This window comes from Corythoichthys intestinalis, chromosome 18 (assembly GCF_030265065.1).
Source record: "Corythoichthys intestinalis isolate RoL2023-P3 chromosome 18, ASM3026506v1, whole genome shotgun sequence".
In the NCBI taxonomy this organism is placed as follows: domain Eukaryota; kingdom Metazoa; phylum Chordata; class Actinopteri; order Syngnathiformes; family Syngnathidae; genus Corythoichthys; species Corythoichthys intestinalis.
The window spans coordinates 15,122,223-15,146,941 of NC_080412.1; the positions used below are offsets into that span (position 1 = coordinate 15,122,223).

General features: G+C 39.3%; 1 protein-coding gene across 1 annotated transcript in view; it reads right to left on the reverse strand.

Moving 5' to 3' along the window:
* The window catches only part of spns2 (SPNS lysolipid transporter 2, sphingosine-1-phosphate), a 133,947-nt gene that overhangs the window by 67,354 nt on the left and 41,874 nt on the right, over positions 1 to 24,719 (reverse strand). The gene's annotated exons all lie outside the window — the stretch shown is intronic.

The window sequence follows — 24,719 nt, forward strand, 5'->3', positions numbered from 1 at the left end:
TTTTTAAAGATTTCAATGTGAGGCGATATTACCAAACAAGACATGCTGACATGTACGACAAGATTACAGGGAAGATACGCAGCGGGAAATTGAAGCAACTTGAAGCTAGTTTAATTTCACAGCAGTAGTGTTTCGCAAGAGCCGCAGAGTTGAAAGAGAACGCCGCAAAGGCTAGTTGCGAGATTGTTGAAATTATTCATTAAAAAAATATAATAAAGCAAATGTGACACACTGAATGGCTTGCTAAATTTTGCTTGAATATATTGTTCTACATAAAGGACGTCAGCCAAGGTCGGCCCCCCACATTTTTACCACGCCAAATCTGGCCCCCTTTGCAAAAAGTTTGGACACCCCTGCCTTAGACCTTTGGATTTTAGTGGGGGTAGAGTGTCTCCCACGGAAGCTCTTTCAGCTGTGAAACCTGACAGTCAGGACAATCAAACCCAAGGCGGACAGCTGAAGGAATTTGACCATTTACGCCAGAGAGTGACACAATGTGAGGAGGAAAGAAGACACATGCAATAATAATCCGTGCTGTACATGTCTGCAGGCTAGACGTGTCAATCAGTCCCATTTTCAAGCACATTGTCCTGTCCGTGGCCTGTTTCTGTGTCAGTGCTTAACCCATCACAAATTCTTCCGTGAAGACAGCAGCCTTCTACACTTTCAGTCATTACAAGGTTATCAAGTTTGAAGAAAAACCCTTCCTCGCTTTGGTATTGATTTTTTGGGATCGTTTACTTACACATTAACTCATTCACTGCTGCTGACAGCGATAGACTTCAAATCCATTTCAAATCCGACTGACATTGACATGTTCCAGTGCCATAGACGGGGCTCGACGTCCAAATCCATTTCGACTGAGAGGGGTGAATGGACGAACGTCGATATGGATTGGACGTCTAGTGTCGTCAATGGCACTGACACATGAGCATTTACAGCCAGTGAGAGGTGGGTAGAGTAGCCAAAAATTTTACTCAAGTAAGAGTAGCGTTACTTCAAAATAATATTACTCAAGTAAAAGTAGTCGTCCAAAAAATTTACTCAAGTAAAAAAGTATTTGGTGAAAAGAATACTCAAGTTGTGAGTAACTGCTTATATTATTGTTTGATTTTTTTATTAAACAATGTTTTTTTTCTGAGCACAAAGTTATCTATATGGACTGTTGTTATAGTACAACAACTGTACAACAATCCATTAGATAACCACATTACGCCAAAGAAATACAAAAAAAAAAAAAAAAATCATTGAATTCCGACGAAAGAAAAAAAATTACCTAAATGAAGCATTATTCGTCCAAAGAGCATGACTGCCCTCTGGTAGAGAAAATAGTTCCATGTTTGAATAGTGAAGAGTTCCTTCATAATTACTATTTTGAAATTAAAAGGATCATATCTCCGGTGGTCAATCGGTGACAAAAACTGTGAGAGAGGTTAAAATCTGTGCTTTCAAGTCATGTTGAGGGCAGCGCTCTATGTCAAATACTTCATTTAATACGGTGCTTTAAAGACACCACATGATTGAACAGGCTGGCGTCAAAATAGAATGACAAGATGAGTCTGATTGGTATAATGGAGTCATGTGATTATTGTTGCGACCTCTCGTTGGTGAAATCGGTAGAGCTACCCCGATAGTACACCAGGCACGTCTCTACTCTTGGCATCGCTGGCAAAAAAATAAATAAATGTAATATGTAGAATAAAGAGGAAACATGTACTGACTCTTGTGTGGCCCAAAGTAGTGGCGTAAGAGTAGCTTTTTTTTTTTCCTTCACAAATCTACTCAAGTAAAAGTAAAAAGTATAGCTTAGTAAAACTATTCTTAGAAGTTCATTTTTCTTACAAAGTTACTCTAGTAAATGTAACGGAGTATATGTAACGCGATATTACCCAACTCTGCAGCAAATTGTCCCAGTTTAAATGAATTGGACATCTGTCGTTTTGAATGGAAGGTAATGAGTTAAGAGAAAATAATGTCTTATTTTTCAAAATTTGAAATTAAAAAAAAAAGTTTGTTGATGTTTTTTTAAGTGTTGTAAGGAGTCATTTCACTTCAAGTTAAAGTTAAGTTATAGTGTTGATAATGTAAAAACATTTTTATAACAACTTCCTCTATCAATATCACTGGCAGCTAATGCGTAAAAATAGGTAAGAATCCATGATTTTCTGTTTTAATCCTAAAGTACGGTGGCCGAAAGGTGTCAGGCGAAATGCAAAGTCCAAACAATTTGCAAATAGAAAAAAGCATGAACTCCAATTGCAAACGCTTTGCAAAAGAAAAAAAAGCACAAATGCAAACTGCCAGAACACGATCCCCAATTACTAAAGTGTGATTGCAAATTGCCAAAAGCACGAACTTCAGTTGCCACAACACGACTGCAAATGGCTTGCAAGACAAATGCAAAAAGCTACAGCACAACCGCAAAAAGACACAGCACAACGGGGAGTAGCCACAGTACGACGGCAAGAGAACAACCCGGAAGTATAAAAACAAAAAAGGACGACACTTTGTATATTGCTATTTGTGCTTTTTGACCATCGCTACAGGCCTCCATGAAGTTAACCCCACCTCCATCAGACGCTAATTTATATAAAAATGTCAATCGTTTGTGCTGTAAAAAATTAAATTAAAATCAGATTAACCTATAAAAGAGTTATAAATATCTCAATAGCAATAGCTCGATAGCAGCATAAACGACAATTTTTACAGCACAAACGATTGACATCATTTTCATATAAATTTGCCTCTGATGGGGGGGCAACTTCACAGAGGTCCGTAGAGATGTTCACAAAGCACATATAGTAATATACAAAGTGTCGTTTTTTTTATTTTTATTTTTTCTTGCTTCCAGGTCGTCCTTTTGCCGTTGTACTGTGGCTTTTTGTGGTTGTGCTGTGGCTATTTCCATTCGTCTTGCGAGCCATTTGCAGTCGTGTTGTGGCAGATGGGGTTCGTGCTTTTGCCAATTTGCAATTGCACTTTAAGAATTGGGGATCGTGTTGTGACAGTTTGCATTCATGCTTTTTTTTCTTTTGCAAAGCGACTGCAATTGGGGTTCGTGCTTTTTTCTATTTGCAAAGTCATTGGACTTTGCATTTTGTCCGAAACCGCTTGGCCACTGTACTAAAGCCATTCATATTGACTGCGCATCGTCATTGAAACCTTTGAGAATCCACTTCTGGTATTCTGGGGGGCGACATCTGTTTGTAACCATGGTGATGCTATGTTAAACTGCTAACTGTGTGAAAATCACTGTTTCAATACAGTGTAGAAAAAAGCCATGTGTTGATTTTTCAGCAGGAGCTGAAAGTCTTCATTCTCCATATTGTTTAAAGCAATCGCATCATATAAAGTTGATATATTATATATATATTCAATAAATAATAACAAGCACCTAATCAAAGGTGAGGCAAGTAATTCTTGACAGCTCCTCGAGTGCTAATTTAAGTTACGCTCAATTTATAACAGCTCAGATCATTCCAAGGGCGTAGGTTTGGTCTCAACATTGGTAGGGACGATATAACAGCATAACCTGTATGTACGCTTTTTGCTGGGGACGGGACATTAATAAGACCATACAGATTGGGTGAACGGGGGTCAGGGATACATTTCTCACGAATATAAACCTAATTAATTGATAGGCCAAATGATCAATGCAAAATAAATCTTCATTGACTTATAATAACTTTCATATGTATTAGTTCAAGCGATACATTGTTCGATTCAGCCTCTGTTTTCAAAAACTACTGAAGAAACATTTTGAAAATTTAAAATGTCTGGATTTTTTTTCTAGCAAATTTAAATTGCAATACTTGAACAGAATTTAAATTATATTAATATACACAATAATCTTTTAACTATCCAGGAATGCAAAAAATGAACAATTGTCTGAAGACCACTCAACATCGTCTAAAAAAATCAATTAAATATAACTGAAAAAACATCTTAGCGTTTAACAAAAATAAATAAAAATGGAGCCTTCCTTAAGGTAAAACACAACTGTTTTTGTCCACAAACAAACAACTCAACAAAAAATGAAAGCTCCTTTGGGCTGCTTAAGGACCACATAAATAAAATAAAAATGAAAATTGGGGAGAAGGGGTTAAACCTCGGTTCACTACATTTCTCACAATTCACGTTAACAGTAGAAAACATTGTGAAGGACACCTCTCTAAGCAGTCTCTACTCGAGTTTTGCAAGTCAGCAAATTTATACAGTTTGATATTATACTAACTCTGATGCAGGTCGGACTTTCAGTAGCAAAATTAGTGGTTTGTTCCCCACCTCCATAACATTGATGTCTTTTTACTAGGGCTGTCAAAATTATCATGTTAACGGCCGGTAGTTAATTGTGTTAATTAATCACGTTAAAATATTTGACGCAATTTACGCACATGTCCCGCTCAAACAGATTAAAATGACAGCACAGTGTAATGTCCACTTGTTACTTGTGTTTTTTGGTGTTTTGTCGCCCTCTGCTGGCGCTTGGGTGCGACTGATTTTTTGGGTTTCAGCACCATGAGAATTGTGTAATTACTGACAACAATGGCGAGCTACTAGTTTATTTTTTGATTGAAAATTTTACAAATTTTATTAAAACGAAAACATTAAGAGGGGTTTTACAATAATATAAAATTTATATAACTTGTACTAACATTTATCTTTTGAGAACTACAAGTCTTTCTATCCATGGATCGTTTTACTTACTTTAACTCGCTTTAACTTACTTACGTAATACTTATGTACCGTATGCTGAATGTATATATCCATCTTGTGTCTTATCTTTGCATTCCAACAATAATTTACAAAAAAATGGCATATTTTATCGATGGTTTGAATTGCGATTAATTACGATTATTCAATTTTTAAGTTGTAAATAACGCGATTAAAATTTTTCATCGTTTGACAGCCCTACTTTTTACATTACCTACGCTGGTTGCTGCTACTGCTGGCTGAAATAAAATTCTAATATCCCTCATCTTTGAAGGGGGCGGAGAAGGCGGCATGTTGTCGACATGTTGTATCTCTGTCTGGGCTGTGAATGCGTGTGTGTATGTGTGGGGGAAGGGGTCATGTCATCAGCCAATCAAACGTGTGTTTGAGGGGAAAAAATGGACTGGTACATTTAGCAAGTGAAAAGGGGTAAATGTCAGCCTGAACATAATGAAAATAATTCACTGAATAATGGTAGGGTCAATTCTATCCATACAACATATGGAAAAACAATCTATCAATTCTATCCATACAACATATGGAAAAACAATCTAAATTATCTATATAACTGAACTCATGATATAATGCCAATAAGGTTGCTTGAAAGTTGGTGGGGACAATTTGAGCATCCTGAAAAGTTGGTAGTGTCATGTCCCTACCGTCCCCACGCCCTTGGATCATTCCTAGATTATCTTCAGCACAGTGTCGAATTTGTGTAGTGTTTCCAGGTTCAAATCTCAGCTCGGTCCAGATATCCCAGCATCCTCCCACAATCCCAAAGCATGCATGTTAGGTTGAGTGAAGTTACTTAATTGTCCAAGGCCAAGCGTGTGAATGCTTGTTTGTCTATGGACACTTTCAGATGAATGTGCAAACAAGGCAGGCCAAGAATCTTTATATAGACAGGCATTTCGAATGAAATCAAAATAGCCAAGACGCTTTTCTGCTACTGTGGTTGTTAGCGGTAGCTTGACTGAAGGGGGTGTAAATATAAAGCTGTTTATTTTGGGTCTGGGGCCACATAAAACAGACTGCGCTGCTTCTCCTTTCAGTGTAAAATTAGTATAAAGTGATGCCGAACGTTTGCGTGCGATGTTTGATTCTGGTGGGTCTGTCTACATGGTATGGAAGTAAAGCGATGAATCGTTAATGCATCGGCTGCCATTGACGGCGATAGACGTCCAATCCTTTTGAAATGTAAGGGTGGCAGCGAATGAACGTTCGTTCATTCGCTGCCACCCTTAAATTTCAAAAGGATTGGACGTCCATTAGTGATAAACTCATATAAAGAGTTTTAACTCAGCAACATGACTGGACATTTTTCACTGTCAATTGCATTGAACAGGTCAATAAAAGGTGTTCTGTGCAATAAGGCTGCAGTGTGTTGTGTTAAATGTACAGCTGGGGGTAGGTTTCTTCCTCTAATGATTAATGGGACGTCGTATGGAGACTGTGACACTTCCATTTGGACATTCACACGTATCAGGCTTCTGCCTTCGGGATTCCCCTTTATGTGGCGCCCCGTGTATTCCTACATTCCTCAAATTTCTGATTACCACAAATTTACCCCCGAAGCCCCCTCTGCTCAGTCTTGACCGGTGTTGGATTACCAATGTGTTGAACTCCACACGCAGCCTGGGAAATGCCTTCCCTCGCGCCATGTTCTGAACACTTAATTCCAACAGAAGCTGCAGTCAAATGCACTCAAACTCCCACTTAAACCCTTTTTTATTGTATCCAATCTTCCCGCTGATAGCCGCTGCATGTCTCAGCTGCTGTCGATCCTGACTACCTGCAGCTGGGGAGAATTACAGGCCGCTACAGAAAGAAAGGAGCGTGCCGCAGCGTCGTCTTTTGCTTATCAGCGGCACATACTGGAAGCAAGAACGCAAGTGCAAAGAGTAAAGAAAACAGTACATGTGGGAAGTGAGATTCACTGTCCAACTGCTACCAGAGGCTGTGGGTATTATAATAAAGTTATTTTGGCAGTTGAGTGGCAGAGAATTAAAAAAAAATTCCAGAAATATAATATTGTTATAGTCAGTGTTGTCACTAACGCGTTACTGCAACCTGATTACTTTCTTTCAGTGACGAATAATCTTAACGCGCTCATTTTTCCAAACCAGTAATCCGATTAAAGTTGTTTCCGATTAAAGTTGTTTCCTTAGTGTATGTGCTAGGGTTGTTCCAATCATGTTTTTTTGCTCCCGATCCGATCCCGATCGTTTTAGTTTGAGTATCTGCCGATCCCAATATTTCCTGATCCGATTGCTTTTTTTTTGCTCCCGATTCAATTCCAATCATTCCCGATAATTTTTCCCGATCATATACATTTTGGCAATGCATTAAGAAAAAAATGAATAAAACTCGGACAAATATATACATTAAACATACAGTACATAAGTACTGTATTTGTTTATTATGACAATAAATCCTCAAGATGGCATTTACATTATTAACATTCTTTCTGTGAAAGGGATCCACGGATAGAAAGACTTGCGACTTTGTATATTGTGACTACATATTGCCATCTAGTGTATTTGTTGAGCTTTCAGTAAATGATACTGCAGCCATTCAACCCAAATGCATGATGGGAAGTGGAACCATGGCTGTGCGTAGTGCTATCAATTGATATATCTTCTCTGCGTAAGGAAATAACATAAGGTGTTATGAAAAAGATCAATTGCTACCTTGCTTCCCCACACTGCTTCCCATGACATTTCTAATCGTAGGTAGAGGGATTGTAAGGCTTTAGCCTATTATATAAAATCCCCAAAGGCTGCCAAAATTCACTCTACTCATTTTACGCTGCCTTTTATCTCTCTCTCTAAATGGGTAAAATGGCGCCATTACAGATTGAGCGCGACAATGCGCGAGTGGGTCATGCAACGCATGCATTAATTGCGTTAAATATGTAACGTGATACATTTATAAAAAAATTATTACCGCTGTTATCGGGACAAATTTGATAACCCTACCTTAAGCCTAAACTAAAGACTCTAGATGAGTGTAACATATTATGTCGGTAACGTTAAATACAATTAGAAAACGATTTAATTAAAAAATATATATATATTAAAAAAAGGCATGGCCGATATTTTTTTGTCGATTCCGATACTTTGAAAATGAAGTGATCGGACCAGATCGATCTCTCTAGTATGTGCGTTACTATTTTGTTATTGCCTCATAATGTATGTAGAATGAAGAATATTGTAATCATGTACGAAGAGCTTTTTGAATAGAAAATGCTAGAAAGGTTCCTGCTATGTGTTCATTTCCATGGTAACCGCTCACACTTACTTCCTGTTTTTGTTTCGAGTCAAACGTGCTGTGATTTGGGACTGAGAAAGGAGTGTGCCAGAGCGGTGCACATTCAAACGGAGTGCAGCCACCTTTTGAGATGTGCGAGGGAATGTTGATCTGTGTACGTCCATGAATGAACTTGAGTATTTTTCCTTCATTCTGGAGGGTTCCATCGATAGGTTGGAACCATACATGCGCGGTCGTTTCGTGGCTTAGTCGTTGGATCGGGGGGAAGTCATCGCTCCATTTGGCAAGCTTTGTTTACATCATATTTGTGTTGCACATTTATGCCGTGAGGTAATGTGTTCATTTAGCATCTTTGGGATGTGTTGTAAGTCCGATTGAGTGTAAAGTGCTTAGTTGCCGCCACCCTTTGTGTCCAAATTGACCACGTGTGAGTAAGGCGTACTTCCGGGTTGTGGACATCTCTGTCGCGGGGACAGAGACGAGGTGTACCCAAACGCAGGAAAAACACAGGGAGGCAAGGCAGGGTGGCAGAAAACTCAAAAATGCTTTAAAAAGGGTGACAGAAAACAAAGCACAAACAAATGTCAAGGGGATCAGACAAAAGGTATCAGAATTTACTTGAGGGCAAGAAACAACAGGGCAAAGACGTAACGCATGCCAATAACTGACGCTGGGATAGACAATGAGGTAAAAAGGACTGAAAGCACATGGGGAACGTAAATACAGACATGGAGTAACGAGACAATGGGGCACAGGTGGGTGACACGAGAGGCAGCGGATTGGTCAACACACAAGGAGCAGGCACAACAGGTGAAATTAATGGGTAATCACAAGGACAAGACACACTAGGGCACAAACTTGACAGGACTTAACTCAAGGCATGACAATCTCGAACGTCAGAAGAAGCTAATGAGCTCAATGAGTGATCAATAAAGGGTTAAACTTGTAAGCTGTCTGTCTTTTGTTCCTAATGGGTATGTTTACATGGACTAAATTCTTTAATCCGATCAGCGTTCGAATTAAAATTATGATCGGATACACTGTGTTCGTGGACACTCAAAATATTGATTCGATTAGGTCTTAGGTTAGATTAGGTTCATGCATCAGAACGTCAGTCAGAACAAATGATTTTGACGTGCGCAGATTGATGCTGTGTTCATGTGGTTTCGTAATATTGTAAAAAATCATGATAAATGCTAGGGGTGTGACAAAATATCGAAATGGTGATATATCGTGATACTTTGTATCCCAAAAGGTTATCGATATGCTCCTGCCAAGAATCGAGATACCGTTTTAAAAGGTGTCATTTAAAAAAAAAAAAAAAAAAAAAAAAGAACCAAGAAGTTGTTATCAAAATCTCCACCATAATACAACTCCTAGCAAGAAGTATGCTAGCATAATAACGTAGTGTACATGTACATTAAAATCTTATTTTTAAACCAAGTGTTTGCTAAAATGTTCAGTTTCAAACAAAAATTAACATTTGTATTTTTAGGCAATGTCATTGTTCTTGATGAATTAATAGGGCTAAAACATTTTTTTTTCTCCATGCAACAAACCAAAATGAAGTCCATGTCTGCAACAACAACAAAGCACATGAACAGGACATACTCGTATTTACCAATGAGGCAAGATTCATCTTTCCCACAGCATGTTGTGAAGGCAGCATGACCAAATATACCATAAAAAATAGTAGAAGAAGAGGAAGCCCTGCTGACTTCCGTGTCAATAAATAATCTATCTGTCAATTTAGACATTAAATGTTTGCGTTATTTCGTGTATTTTTCCCGTTTTTGCACCATCAAGTCTTTCAATAATTTTAAGATCTTTTAAAATGTTCGTCTCATATATAAACACGTTTAGTCTTGCGCAACTACCTTGTCTTCTGCTTGCTCTGCTTCTACTAGCTTCCAGGAACAACAGACATACCTGTCAAGTTGTACGGTTTAGCGTACTAGCTTCCTGGAACAACAGACATACCTGTCAAGTTGTACGGTTTCGGCGTAATTTGTACAAGTGAGCACTGATTTTTAAATGTGTATGCCGTACGTTCAAAATCTGTACGTTTTTCGTGCATTACGTTTTTTTTCTCCGTTCGAATTTTGTCACCGTTTCGGCAACGAGACAATGTGCGTTACTACGTTGGTTGATTGACGCGAGAAAAGTCAGAGATACGGAGAAAGAAGAGCGGGAGTGGGAAAGTGGGAGTTGTGACGATGTTGCAAACGCAATGCTAGACTAGGTGGCTCCAATAATGCCTGACTGTAGCCGACAGCCTACAAACTACGCCCACATGATGCTACGCTAGATATCACATGTATAAGAACTAGATGCGAAATGATACACTTGCCGGCGTTGGTAAACAGCCGCCATCTTAAAGCAGTAGACTTCTCAGAGAGGCTCTGTTGTAGTGAACCTTCCTAGCAAACCTAAGTAACCTTTTATCTAAAATACTCCTAAATCGGCAAAATTTTGACTTGAATCTATCTTTAAATGATGAAACAGTATTAAAACTTGTCGAAAGTAGACAGAAGAGAACTAATCCAAAAACGGGAGCAATTTTAACAACTTTAACGTTTGATTCACAACATTAAATGACTTCCAAACTAGCAAAAGTTACTATGTTTTTTGTTTTTGTTTTTTTTTTAATGAAAAAACAAACAAACATGAAAGGTAACACCAGTTACTAACTCAATTACTTTTTGGGAGAAGTAATTTGTAACTGTAATTACTTTTTAAAAGTAAGATTAACAACACTGGTCATAAAGATGCAGTCTGCAGAATGAAAAGTGACGAAAGCGGAGATTTTATTCTGCCAATTTGTTGATCATTCCTTAGAATTAGCAAAAGAAATGTTCCCTGACTCAAAGATTGCATCGGTAAGTTAATTTTATCAATTGACCTTTTTGATTTATAATTGGACACACTAACAAACTACCTTCAAGTCAAACTGAACTGCGAGCCGAAGTGCCATGAAGTGCTGCCATCAAACGACATGATAGAAATTGCCAAAAGTGCTACATACAATTATAACAAAAGTCAGTGTTAAATTTTATTAATCATGATGTAGCTGAAGATATTGATTGTTCTTTGATTGCACCAGGTTATATGTGACAATATTACCAATAAATTCATATTATTTTAAAATTAAAATTTTATTTTTGTTTCGTATTGCACGCTATATAAAAACGTAAGATTAGTCACCAATTTGTAAGGGCATACGCCACTATTTGTAAGATTGCCAATGGCCTCGGGTTGACAGGTATGAACAGAAACACATATACTTACGTCACAGGTAAGGTTTGCTCCAAAATTTTGGAATATAAAGTGTTTTCATCTGCGCCGATCAGATTATCAATCGGCATAAACCATCCCTCTCTTTCAGAGTAGCATCTTGTTCGGAATGGGCTGGGCAGGGTTAGAACATTCCATATGGGGTGCGCACATGAAGCATTTCATTCCAACCAGGCTTTTAATCTGACTAAAAGTGTCCATGTAAACATATCTATTGTCTCCTTAAAAATAGAGCACGGAGGGGAAAAATTGAAAAAAATAATTGTAAAAAGAATTTTTATCTTTAAGCCATATCACACAACCCTACAGCACATTTGATGCTTAGCAGTCCTATCTTTTGACCTTCACTGGCTGCATGTGTGCTATAAAAGTCAAGTCCATGATTGATGACGGTGTTTGTGTGGTTGTTCCTAACTGAGGTTCAGGTGGCAGGAGGATATCGATCTGTTCTCTTTTCAAGAGGAGAAAAGTGGGATCAAGATTTGCAGGTATGCCCTGCACAGAGCTGAGATTCATGGTTGGAATCTAGATAGTCAATCATCAGGACGAGCGTTATTAGTTTGTCGACACAAAGTGAAAGGGAACAACGTTCCAATCAAAGGCAACAGCTGCCCTCCTACGAGACATGGCCTATAAAAATATTCCAGATATAGAGAGACACATGCACACAGTGTAATGTTGGTGAATCATCAGGTCATCATTCTATTCCGGGTTTCACGGGAGAGGGCCACACTGAATGCCACCACAGCGCAATTATTGGGCTGCCCGATTATTTTTTTCTCCCCCCCTACTTTTTTTAAAGATAAGACAGAAACAAAAGAAAGATAAAACATATATACTAGTATATTCATAACATCAATTCATTTTCCCAGGCTTAGGCTCTACAAATAAATAATGCAGAAGACACACACAGGTGTGTCATTCTCTGCTTCCATATATACAAAATGTTGCAAGGTGCCAGTAGAGTGGCAATAAGGGAAGAACAGCTGCTAAACTGCTGATAGAGTGAGAGCGAGCAGTACCAAGTGACTCGGGCAAGACAAAATAGGAGCAGCTGTGAGTGGTCAAAACAGCTGATCAAGCACTGATGGTTTGACTCCCCACTACAGAAAAAGAAACCAGAGATAGTTCAATTCAACGGCATGTTTTGAATGATCTATTATACCAACACATCAAGAAGTACCTAACCTGACGGCATGACTGACATTATGTCACAGAAAAACTCCATTAATATAATCATTTTCTGTGTCACTTGACCAAATTAGGGTCAAGGGTGGCCTGAGCACAGCTGAAATTAGGTGAGAGGCTGACTACACCTTTGGCATTCACACCCATGAGCAATTTAGAGCTCACTTGCAAAGAAATAAACACACCAGCAGAGTTGTTAATCTTACATTAAAAAAGTAATTAATTACAGTTACAAATTACTTCTCCCAAAAAATAATTGAGTTAGCAACTCAGTTACCTCGTATGAGTAAATAGTTACTCTGCAAAGTAACGTTACTTTTCAAGTCTACATGTTCATGTCTACATGACCCATTCCAGGGTTTCACCTAGGATTTTTTTTAAGCTGTGGTGGTCGGCTGCATCGGAGTCGGACAGCCTCACCATGTGGTGTCGTGCCATGGTGAAATTGCGTCATATCATGACAAATAAGATTTTTTTTTTTCTTCACATTTTTCCCCCAAGAAGAACCATGACAAAGATCCATTTGAAATATTTCATTAGCCAGGCTAATGTCATAGCTCTCAGCTACGGTACATGCACGTAAAATGCGTAGCTGATGACAGCAAGATTGCCCTACGTAATAATACTTTTTTCTCATAGCAATAGTACGACTTACATCTCGTAGTCCTTCTTTTTCCTTTTATTTGGCCCTAATACGTACTATATTACTATTAGGGGTGTAACGGTACACAAAAATCTCGGTTCGGTACGTACCTCGGTTTTGAGGTCACGGTTCGGTTAATTTTCGGCACAGTAAAAAAAACAAAATGCAAAATATAAATGTGCTAGTTGTTTATTACACGCTTTTGTGCTTTCAACAATAGGAACATTAGCCTATACAAAGCTAGAATTCTGCTAAAAAAATAGCGGGTATTTAAAGATAATCCAACAACAATTTGCTATTCAGACCCCAGGTATTGGTCAGCTTTCTTTCTGAAAGAAAGAAGAAGTAGTCCTGTGCTAAAGAGAAAAGCAATCCCAATGACAAACATTTTAACATGTATTTTACAAATGAAATGCCTCAATGAAACATTTTTTTTTTCTTATGAACAGTTTTCAAAAGCTTTATTGGTGGATTTTCTCAAGTTAAAGCGCCACACAGAAATTAATAGTTTAATTGTGTAAGCAGGATGTGTGTATTATTCTTATTATTTAATTACAGGTGTTTTAGCTCATTTCAATTTATTTTATTTAAATGGGCTATTATTTATTGTATTATATGTTTATATTTTACAAATGTGATGTAGTATTCATTTATATTGTATATTTAATGTTGTATAACTTTAGTTTCTATGTGAATATTAGTTCCTACTTGTTTTGTTGTGGTAGGATGGTTTTGTATTGAACACGGGGCCGTGTTGGTTATTATTATAGCAGAGAAGACAGCAGTAAATCAACAAAGACAAGTCAACTGTGCCCCGATCTACCACTCAAGGGATCTGATGGACTCAAAAAGTGGGTTACGATTGCATATTAGTTTGAAAATCGACCGGATCCACATATTTTTACACGAGTGACTTCCGGTCTTCCCGATCCTAGCTAGTAGTATTGACGCAGGAGGACCGCGTCTCGCGTCAAATAATAAACTCTGCCGTTCTTTTCGCGTGCGTCGCATTGAGCTGCTTCTGGGACGCATCTAACACGCGGCCGCACTGCGACTGGTGTGCATTGGCTGATTGACTCTAACGTTTCACTGTGTTCTCGCGGCGGCCACGTTGTCGTGCCGTTGACGTTTCTGGACTATCCAACCGTGTTGTTCCTCATTATAGTAGAGAAAACGGAGTAAATATAATCTACACAAAGAAACTGTAACCCGATCGACTCACAGCCTCGAAAAGTAAGGGTTATATTACGTCAGAAACTCGTTCGGTACGCGTCCATTCCGAACCGACTACCACGTACCGAAACGGTTCAATACTATTACATGTACCGTTACACCCTTATTTACTATATTGTTGTTCGTGAACTACATTTCAACACAAACGCACATCGAGGTACCACTTGGCTTAGCAAGGATAGTTCTGAGAGTCATTTATCGAGTGTCCCAGAGCTCGGGAAACTTGAATAAAAGCGCATTCATCAAGGTTTCATCAGCTGTGATTGCGTATATCCGTCTTCCGAAACAGCCTGATAGCACAGATATACTGTAAGTAGACCTGTCCCTCTGCTATTGGATGCGGTGTTGACGTTAGCGTGGCGGCACTCTGAAAATAGACCAAGGCTCTATTTTGGGCTCCGCCTCTCGGCGCAAATTTATTTAAACTTGCTGTTTGGTCCAAGACAGCTGTCCACCATTCACTTTCACCAAAAAGTCCGATCCAAAATACTGTACTGCCCCGGATGGGGGGGGGAGAAGGAGAGGAGGCCAGTAATGGCTTCCCCACTTTATTGTGGCAATAATAATATAGAAAAACAATAACAAAATAACAGCGGGCTGCCGCGACATGCGACCGCTATAGCTCACTATCTCTCCCATTCTTCCTACTCGCTTCCCCCTACATCACAGCTCCCCAGTCCAATCGTCTCTTAAGGGAGCCATGCATAGTTACGGACATTACAATACACAATGAATAGGTTGCCGCTGAACCCTTCACACAAGGCTGCCGCTAGTTTAAAACGGCAATAAAATAATAATAATAATAAAAAAAAAACCATCTCATTTGCAAGGCGTGGCGGTGCACCACAACTTTTTATATTTAGGGGAAACCTTGCATTCTATCACGTCTTTCACATAGAATATGTTTATATTAACTGAGTGAATTGATCTGTTTTTCAGTCCCAAAAAATCACAGGTCCGCCTTTTTCTTTCTTTCTAAAATTTCACCTATATAAGAGTGTAATGGTATACAAACTTTAACTTTCAAATGACGTGAGAAAAAAACCTTTTTCTGTTGTACTGAACCGTGACTTGTGTGTACCGTCACACTCCAAATATATACTGTAGAGATATATTTTTCAATATTCAGGTGACGCTTGAATCTCTTCCCTTTTCAACCATTCAACCAAATTGAAGTAAAAGTAGCCTTCAAATCCTTAGTAATGGTAACGGATGGACAGTAACGGATGCAAAGATGGGAAAAAATTAGATAAAAAATTAGATAAAATTAGATAAAATTAGATTAGATTACTTACTACTGACAAAATTGTTGTTAGTTAGAGTATTAGAGCGTTAATAACGGCATTATTTTTCTCACAACAATAATGCCGTTGTACTCTAAGACCGTTTTTAACAACACTGCAAACCAGGCCAGGAGTGTTTCATGTAAGGAAACTCTTGACGCATGCAGTCAAACCTGCACAGAAGAGAGTGTCAGGGAAAAGACAGAAAGAATGAAAATGAAGAATAGTGATGCAAAAAGGATTGATTACTATAGATATAAGCAAATTAGTCATGTCTGCTCATAACACAGGAAAGTCAGAGTTTACGCAGCGAGCTCGAGACAGCTGATGGAAAGCCTGCGAGTGTACAGTGAATGTTGATGCCTCTCTTCTGTTCTGTAACTTAAGATCTGTCAGTAAAAAACGTCAGCTCTTTCAGTCTTATTCAAGAAACGCACAAATACAACACACACAGTATATACTGCATTTGCCACTTACAATAGTGGGGTTACAAAATCATCATGACTTCTTTTACTGAAGGGACACAATTTGAGGAAGAGATATATCTATTAATGAATAGGACAGGAAATGGGAAGATAGGAATGATTTGAATATGGCAGCGGAGGATGAATACACATCGATTACTCGCTGCTTGATCGTCCCAGTTCAAAACAGATTAGACATCTATCGCTGTCAATGGGTTAGATTCGGTGCTCCAACAGTCACTCAAATCTCCTGCAACACCTGTGGCCTCATTCTTTAAGCTCACATAGCAGCCCAATGACAGACTGACACCATGTTATAAGCGGAGGACTGTCATGTCATTTAGTGTGTGTGCGAACGACTGTGCGCCTGAGTATCACATTACAGACAAGGTGGGCAGCCACACACAGAATGTGAGCTGTTTTGAGCGGCGCCTTCTCATTAGGCTTCTTCACACCAATCATAGCTGACCCCGATATTGCTTCTATGCTAAACCAGTGGGGGATAATTACATTGCCAGCTTACATTATGAAAGAAAATTAATCCTATTAATGTTTTTAACTCGTTGCCTGCCATTGCCAACGATAGATGTCTAGTTCATTTAAACTGCGAGGACTGGCTCCGTATAATCATCTTTCAGCTCCATTGACGTTTAGCGCCGTCAGTGGCAGTCAATGAGTGTAGAGCTGAAACGAATACTTGAGCAACTCGAGTAACTCGAGTTTAAAAACTGATCCGAGTAATTTTATTCGCCTTGAGGAAACGCTTAGTTTTGCCAGCTCTAAGCATCACGTTTTGCCCGGGCTACTTTTAATGCGGGACAACGCGCAGACGTCACTTGCGTAGAGGAAGAAGCAATAATACCTGACTGCAGCTGACAGCCGCTACAAACTATGCCAACATTGCTAAAAACTACGCCCGCATGATACTACGGTTGTAGCAGGTAGCGTCTGATGCGTCTCATAGATATCGCATGTGCATAGAACTAGATGCGAAATGACAGACTCGGCGGCGTTAGTAAACAGCCACCATCTTAAAGCAGTAGACTTCTCAGCGCTAATAAATAATATTTACGTTACTGTCCCAAGCTCACGTAACGTTAGCCCTGCGGAGGGCTAGGTTTTTATTAATTATGACTACTGTCGAAGCGTGCCTAAAGTGTCTTACATACAGGTTTTATTTAATCTGTAAAAACATGGCGCTGAAGAGTGATGAGGGTCTAAAATAAAAACATAATAAAGCTAACTGTCAATTTTAGCTCAGTAGTCATTACTGGATAAAACACCAAGTAGCACTGGTCCCTAATGTGCTCCAATGCAGCAGGTATCATACATTTATTTTGAACACTGCAAAAACTTAAAATCCTATCAGGACGTACAATTTAGACTTTAACTTTAAACTTAGCTAGAACTTAAAAATAGCTTGACACAAATGGAAATTCAATTGAAACACGTGGGAAAAACACCTAACTTTTAAGTTATGTATGTTATCAAGCGTAATGACATTTTTAGTTCGGAAATAAGATTTTTTTTAATATAAGAAGTAGAAGTTTTTTGAGTGAAAGCAGTGAATTAGTATTTTTTCTAGTCACATCTGAGATGAAATTGTTGGCTGTTTTCAACAATGTACAGTACATCGAAAATAAAGACACTGATTGACTGAAAATGGTTCAATATTAGATGAAATATCTTGTTTTCTCATGTATATTTATAATTGCTCTTTACCTTAAAAAAAAGTTTTATCCGATTACTCGATTAATTGATAGAATTTTCAGTCGAATACTCGATTACCAAAATATTCGATAGCTGCAGCCCTAACGAGTGCCCTATGGCGGGTTAAAAAACTAAAGACAACTCCCGAATATTTCAGTCTGGTTTAGCTGCAAATTTCCTTTCAACCAAAGGTAATTTCATCCAGGTGAGCCACCGCTTCCATTAACCTTTCCTGCCCTCCACACCCTGGGGACCGGTCCGGTTCACAGCTGTGCGAGAGCGTCACTCACCTCCAATGGCCGGAGGGCCATTAGAGCAGACCTGCCATTTCCAGCAGGAGAGCTAAGAGCTCGCGCTGTTGTCTGGCGAGTCCGTTGAGCTCAGGTGAGAGCTTCGCTGCATTGTGACGGACGGGCCAGAGAGCTCCAGGCTTAATCATCACGTTTTGAAATGACAACTACTCACGCCTCATCCTCTCACAAGTGAGCTGAAGCTGCACCCCCTCAGGCCGTGATGACACACGTGTTTACACAGATACAAAATACAAATGCTCACATACCTCTTGTCAATAAGTGTTTCTAAGCGCTTTTTGAAGTGGTCGAGAAACGACTAATGGAAACTTGTATGTCTGTTAGTTCGCCCCAAGGGGGAATTCTGTTTTCTGGGTTAGGGCTTAGCACTGTAAAACAAACCTAATTTACAGTGAAATACTGGCTGCTCTGGTTTTGAGAATCTTACGGTTAAAAAAAAAAGGAAAACAATAAAAATACACTCAAAAACAGTATAGTGCTTCGGTAATAGTACATTTTATGTTTTTTTTTTCTTAACTGAAAATTTTGCTACATGTTATACTGTAATTGACATGTAACAAGTCTTCATGGTGGTGGCATCAGTCAGGATATAAACCCATACTCTTATCTTGGCAGTCAAACATGCTAACCTGAGCTAGTGCCGACCAGCTGAAAGAATTGCTCAACGCATGGAAGGTTAGAAAAACATGACTCCCTGAGAGCTTTAAGGGAACCACGGACGGAAAAACTTGTAGTTCTTAAAAGATAAATGTATCTATGAGTTTTAATAATTTGACATTCAATCCCCTCTTAATGTATTATAAAATTTGAAAAATTTGTATAACTAGTAAGTCACCATTTTTGTTGATGACGCAATGCACTCTGGTTCGTGACGTCATTGGGCAGCGCTGCCGTACTTCCACAGTGTCACTCGTTAGCTACACAAAAATGTCGTCGGTTCTGCCCTTCCAATTTGAACCCAAGCGGAAAAGTGATAAGCAGGACTGCCCTGTCGATATTTCACAAAACAAGTGGCAAAAGCAATTAAATGAAGGTCTCCAGCGGGGATTCAAACCCACGTTTCCCATTAGACAGACGAGCGCATAGACCTTTTTCCTTATAAAGCAATCGTAACATAAATGCGTTGTCTGTTTGTGAGGTAAAACTTGAAAGGGAAACGCAACTGAAAAGAAAGTGCGGCTGGCTTGATGAAAGTAGAAAACACGGCTCACTTCAGACAGCGAGCAGAAAACAAGAACATAGGGATTGCATAAAAGGGTTTATTGAACACACACACAAAAAAAAAACACGCGATCGTGAAAAAGGAGACACAAAAAGGGTCCGTGACAGTAGGTCGGGATCAATTAAAAAAATAAATAAATAAATAAAAATAAAAAACGATGGAAAACCGTGGTGAGAGCCAGACAAAAGAAAAAAAAAAAAAAAAACAAGGCAATGATGCAAGTAGCAACGAAGGGATATACAAACTGCTAAATGGCAGCAAGTCAATATCTCGGCAAACCGCCTAGGATCGGTTTAAAGACACTGCTAATGAGCTGGAATTGGATGCAGGTACGACATTGGGAACTTATCCTACATCTCTGTAACAAAACAATCCAGCACAATGTGACAAAATCATACCAGTCGTCATACTAGCTCCGCTTGCTAGCTAGCACAGCTATTCTCCCAGTACAGCCCAGCTGCGTCATCACCCCCAGAGCGCATTGCGAGTGCAAAACATAGTGCCCTCTGTGGGTCAAAACATGTACGAAATGTTATAGATTTAACAGGACCAAACAGATCGGGTGAATGGGGGTAAGGGCTACATTTCTCACGAATATAAACCTAATTAATTCGTAGGCTAAATAATCAATGCAAAATACATCTGTATTGACTCATACTAACTTTCATACGGTGTTGGTGTTCCACCTTTCAAGGCGCTCAAATCGCTTTACCCTACATCGCTATCTACCTACTGGTGACACAGCACCAGGAGCAATGTGGGGTTCAATGTCTTGCTCAAGGATACTTTGGCAAGTCCATCAGGGCAAAGAATCGAATCCAAAACCTCTAGGTTTGGGGACAACTACTCTACCACTGATCATATCCACCACACCATCCCCATATGTATTGGTTCAGGAGATACACTGTTCTTGCCTGGCACGGCTAGACTGTTCTCCCTGTGTTTTTCAAACACTGAGAGTATAGTCTGGGACCCAGACCATTAACGGCCTCTCGAGCAAGTAAAAAATCAACCGACAAATCAGATTTGTTTATTTGCGTGACGTGTTCTTAACGAGCAACGTCACTCTTCCGCGTCGGAAGTCGTCTCCACAACAACACAGATGGCGGACAGGAGAGCCGAAAATATGTTCCAATCCACGGTAAAATCAGTTTTAAATGACCAAAAACACATCGACACAAGTCATTGACAACAGTCTGTCTCGTGCTAGCCATGTTGAATAAACTCCGCTCTCCTCGTATGTTTACTTCCGCGCGCAAGTCCCTCGTCCCGCCCGTCGCTGATTGGTTCACTCCGCTGTCTGTTTGCTGTGACTTGCTCCGCCCTGGAAATTTTATCCGCTTAATGGTGGCCAGACTCAATAGCTGGAACAGCAGTGAGTCTGGAGTACCAGGCTAACACTGTTCCATTCAAACCTTTGTTTTCAAAAACTACTAGAAACAGTTTGAAAACTTCCAGAATAAATGTCTGGATTTAATTAGCAAATTTATATTTCAATATTTAACATCACTCAAATTATATTAAAACACACAATAAAAACAAACTTGTTAATATTCTCTTAACTACCCAGGAATGCAAAAAATAGCTATTTGTTTTAAGACCACTCAGCATTGTTGAGAAATTAATATAACATATATATAATATATAAAAATATACATTAGAAATAACCTTAGTCAGGGATAAATAAAATAAATAAAAATTTAGCCTTCCTTCTACTGCTTTTGTCCACAAGAACAGCCAAACTCAACAAAAAAATGAAAGCTCCTTTGGGCTGCTTCAAAACTACATAAATAAAATAAAAATGAAAATTGGGGATAAAGGGATAAACCTCGGTTCACTACATTTCTCACAGTTTAATTAACATTAACAGTAGAAAATACATACAGGAGGACACTTCTTTCTAAGCAGCTTCCTACTCACGTTTTGCAGGTTAGCAAATTCACACAGTTTAATGTTATGCTAACGCTGATACAGGTCGGACTTTCAGTAGTAAAATTAGTGGTGTGTTCCCCACCTCCACAACATTGATGTCTTTTTACTTCAAATACAGTGGCTGCAGCTGGTCAAAAAAACAACAACAACAACCTTATAATATCCCTCCTCTTCGAAGGGGGTGGAGGAGGCGGCATGGGGCTGGGGCTGTGAGTGCGTGAGTGTGTGTATCTGTGTGGGGGGACGGGGGTCCAAGTCATCAGCCAATCAAACGTGCATTTGAGGGGAAAAAAATTGGACTGGCACACTCAGCAGTGAAAAGGGGTAAATGTCTGAACATAATGAAAATAATTAATAATGGTAGGGTCAATGATATCCTTAGAACATATGGGGAGACAATCTAAATTACCTATATAACTGAAGTCATTATATAATGCAAATAAGGTTGCTTAAAAGTTGGTGGGGACAATTTGTGCATCCTGAAAAGTTGCTAGTGTTATGTCCCTACAGTTCCTACTGTACTGTAAACCTACTGTACGTCCTTGTGGAAAATACAGCTGCTTGTATTTTACAGTAAAGTTAATGCTTTTTTTTCTTCTCCTCACGTTGACTCATATTCATATCTTTAGACAAGTGAGAGTCTTTAATGAACACAGGATGCCTGTTTTGGGGAAATGAGAGTGAGGAAGTAGTAGTACTGTTAGACTCAAGACCTGGACTTGCTCAATACCAGAACTCATGAAACTGATTTTTAACAGTCCAGACTAGGACAAAAGCTAGACCTAATTCTCTAATAAAAGCCTGTGACATTTACTTTCTGCCATGAAAGCAGTTTCTCAATCTAAGAAGGGGGTGTAAGTTCAGGTTCTGAAGTTCAGCAGGTTCTTAAAAGTGTGATGGTGACCTAGCAGCAAGGAAAGAAAGACAACGCCTACGGCCTGTCTAACACCTCCGCTGGTAGTTTGTGTTCCAAGGTAGGCGGAAGCTGCCATGACAGAGGCAGGGAGGGAGGAAAGAAGGCAGAACGGCTCTGGTTTGCAGGTGCTTACAGAGACGGGGATTGTTCTCCCAGGAGATGGAAGTTGGGTGGGCAGCGGAGCAGGGAAACAGAGGGGTATGTGAATACTGTAAACAAATACAGCAGGGGTGTCAAATTCATCTCTTTGGAGGACCACATTGTAGTTATGGTTTCGTTTGGAGGGCTGTCATGTTGGCCAACCTTTATAAGTATTTTTCTTCATTTATCTGCTATTGATGCCGCTATAAGGTTTGTTTGTTCGCCCCCTCCCAGTCAAAATGGATTGGACATCTAGCACCATCAATAGCAGGTAAATTAGGGTGGACACAATTATTTGAATAAAGGATTAGCAAATTATTCGTCATCAATTTTGATCGTCAATACATCGTTTAGAGACATTGATGATAACAGAATTGTCCAAATCTGTTTTTTTAGCCCCTTAATAATTTTCGGGAGGAGGTCATTTTTATTAGCCTTAAAAAAGGGTACAGTAACCAATAAATATTCTCTTTTCTGATTGATTTGAAAAGGTAATAATATGAATTAATTACTTTATTTTTCATCTTTTATTTATTTACAATTCTTAAACAAAAAAGGAGAAAAAAAGTCAGTAAATATTCTCTTTTTTCACTTTTGGATTTGATTTTTAAAATAAACAAAGAAAAAACAGCGTATATTTTCTTTTTATTGTACAATTGTATTTCCATTTATCTATTTGGTTAAAAATGGGTACATTTTCTTTTTCTGAACTAATAAAATTTTACAAATTTTAGCGTAAAAAAATTTCGAAGTACACGATTTACGTTAACGGGCCACACAAAATGATGTAATTTTGAGAGTCTGATCAAATTGACACCCATGAAATACACCATATACCCACATACACACACGCGCAATGGGAATCAGCCATCCAACCGCACTTATTACATCACCCCTTAACCTCTCCTTCACACCTAGGCTGTCGGACTACGCTCGCCCACTCCCACAGATCACAGCCCGGGCATCCAGCATTCCTCAGTCTGTTGTGAGAAAAGGTCACCTGGGGATCAGGGGCCAAGCCGAGTCTGAGCCATGACAGGCTAAGACAGGCCAAGCAATGTACGCAGGTCTACTACTTTTAGCGCGACATGGAAATGCAGGCCGCAGTAGAGGGCAAATCAGGCATCCCTTCACTCATGAAGAATGTCAAGTGTGTGTGAGTAAGTGTGCACAAGTGTGCATGTGTCAGTAACCCCGATTACGGTCCAATCCAAACAGAATTAAGAGTCGAAACCTGCTCACGCTTCCTGTTTTATGTCAAGGTTTCCCCCAAATCTTCTGGTACAAAATGTGCCGGTGAAGCAGTGAGCATGTGTTTTTCAGATTTTCACACTTCCACTCAATTGGATTCGAGAAGTGTCAAAAGTTGTCAAGTGACAGTGCAATAAAAACGGAGCAAAATCTGGACGCTATAATGGAATAGGGTGAAAATTAGATTTGGCAGCGATGAAATGGCTTTTTCACTGGAAAAAATAACAGACATGGCCAAAGTGTTTTTTCCTGGAGGATATTTTTGTCTTTAAGACACCATTCAGGTCACCCGTGGTTAGCCCAGGAACATCAAGCAAGGGGGAAAACACTGGGCTGTATTCTCTTACAAATACGCATGCTGGCCTGCTTGGCCTCAATGGGGCTTTGTGTACCCAACTGATGGTGCTGAAATGACTCTCAGGCCACACTAAGACAAGACTGACTCCTGTCCTCCAATAAGAGAGCTTTGCAAGGTATCTCCTTCCTAAAGGTGGATTCATTCGGGTTGGGATTGGAGGAAACCCTGCCCTAAACCGAGGCGAACACATGTCTTCTTAAGAGAGGCAACACTGCTCCAAACCATCCCATTAAGCCTTTGCTGGACCAATTATGATTTTTTTTTAAACCCTTACAGGGCACTCATTGATCTCATTGGTTGCCATTGAAGCACTAGACGCCCAAACCACTTTGACTGTAATGGGCGCCGTTCCCAGTCAAAGTGGATTGTACGTCTTACACCATCAATGGCAGCCAATGAATTAAACTACAGTGTAAGCTTGATAGTTTTTAGTAGAGTTCGTATCCGCTACCCAATTCTATCGGCCAATTATAGCTTTATGGGACAAAATCAACATCGTTTTTTCATTATCAGTTTAGGGCCAATATGCATGTTGCTTTCAAAGTCAATGCAGACACCTTCTTCCTTTGTACAAGGGCTGGTCATAACTTAGCACAGCAGTTATGCTTCATGACCACTAGATATCTACAAACTAAGATGCTTGGGATTTGTTATATAAGTACAGTTTAACCGATACATACAAAGTTAATTCATTCCAGGACCTTGTTCGTAAGTTGAAATGGTTGTATGTCGAGCAGGAATTTCCCATAAGATTTAGATTTTATTCCGCCGATTTGTTGCCGATCACAAT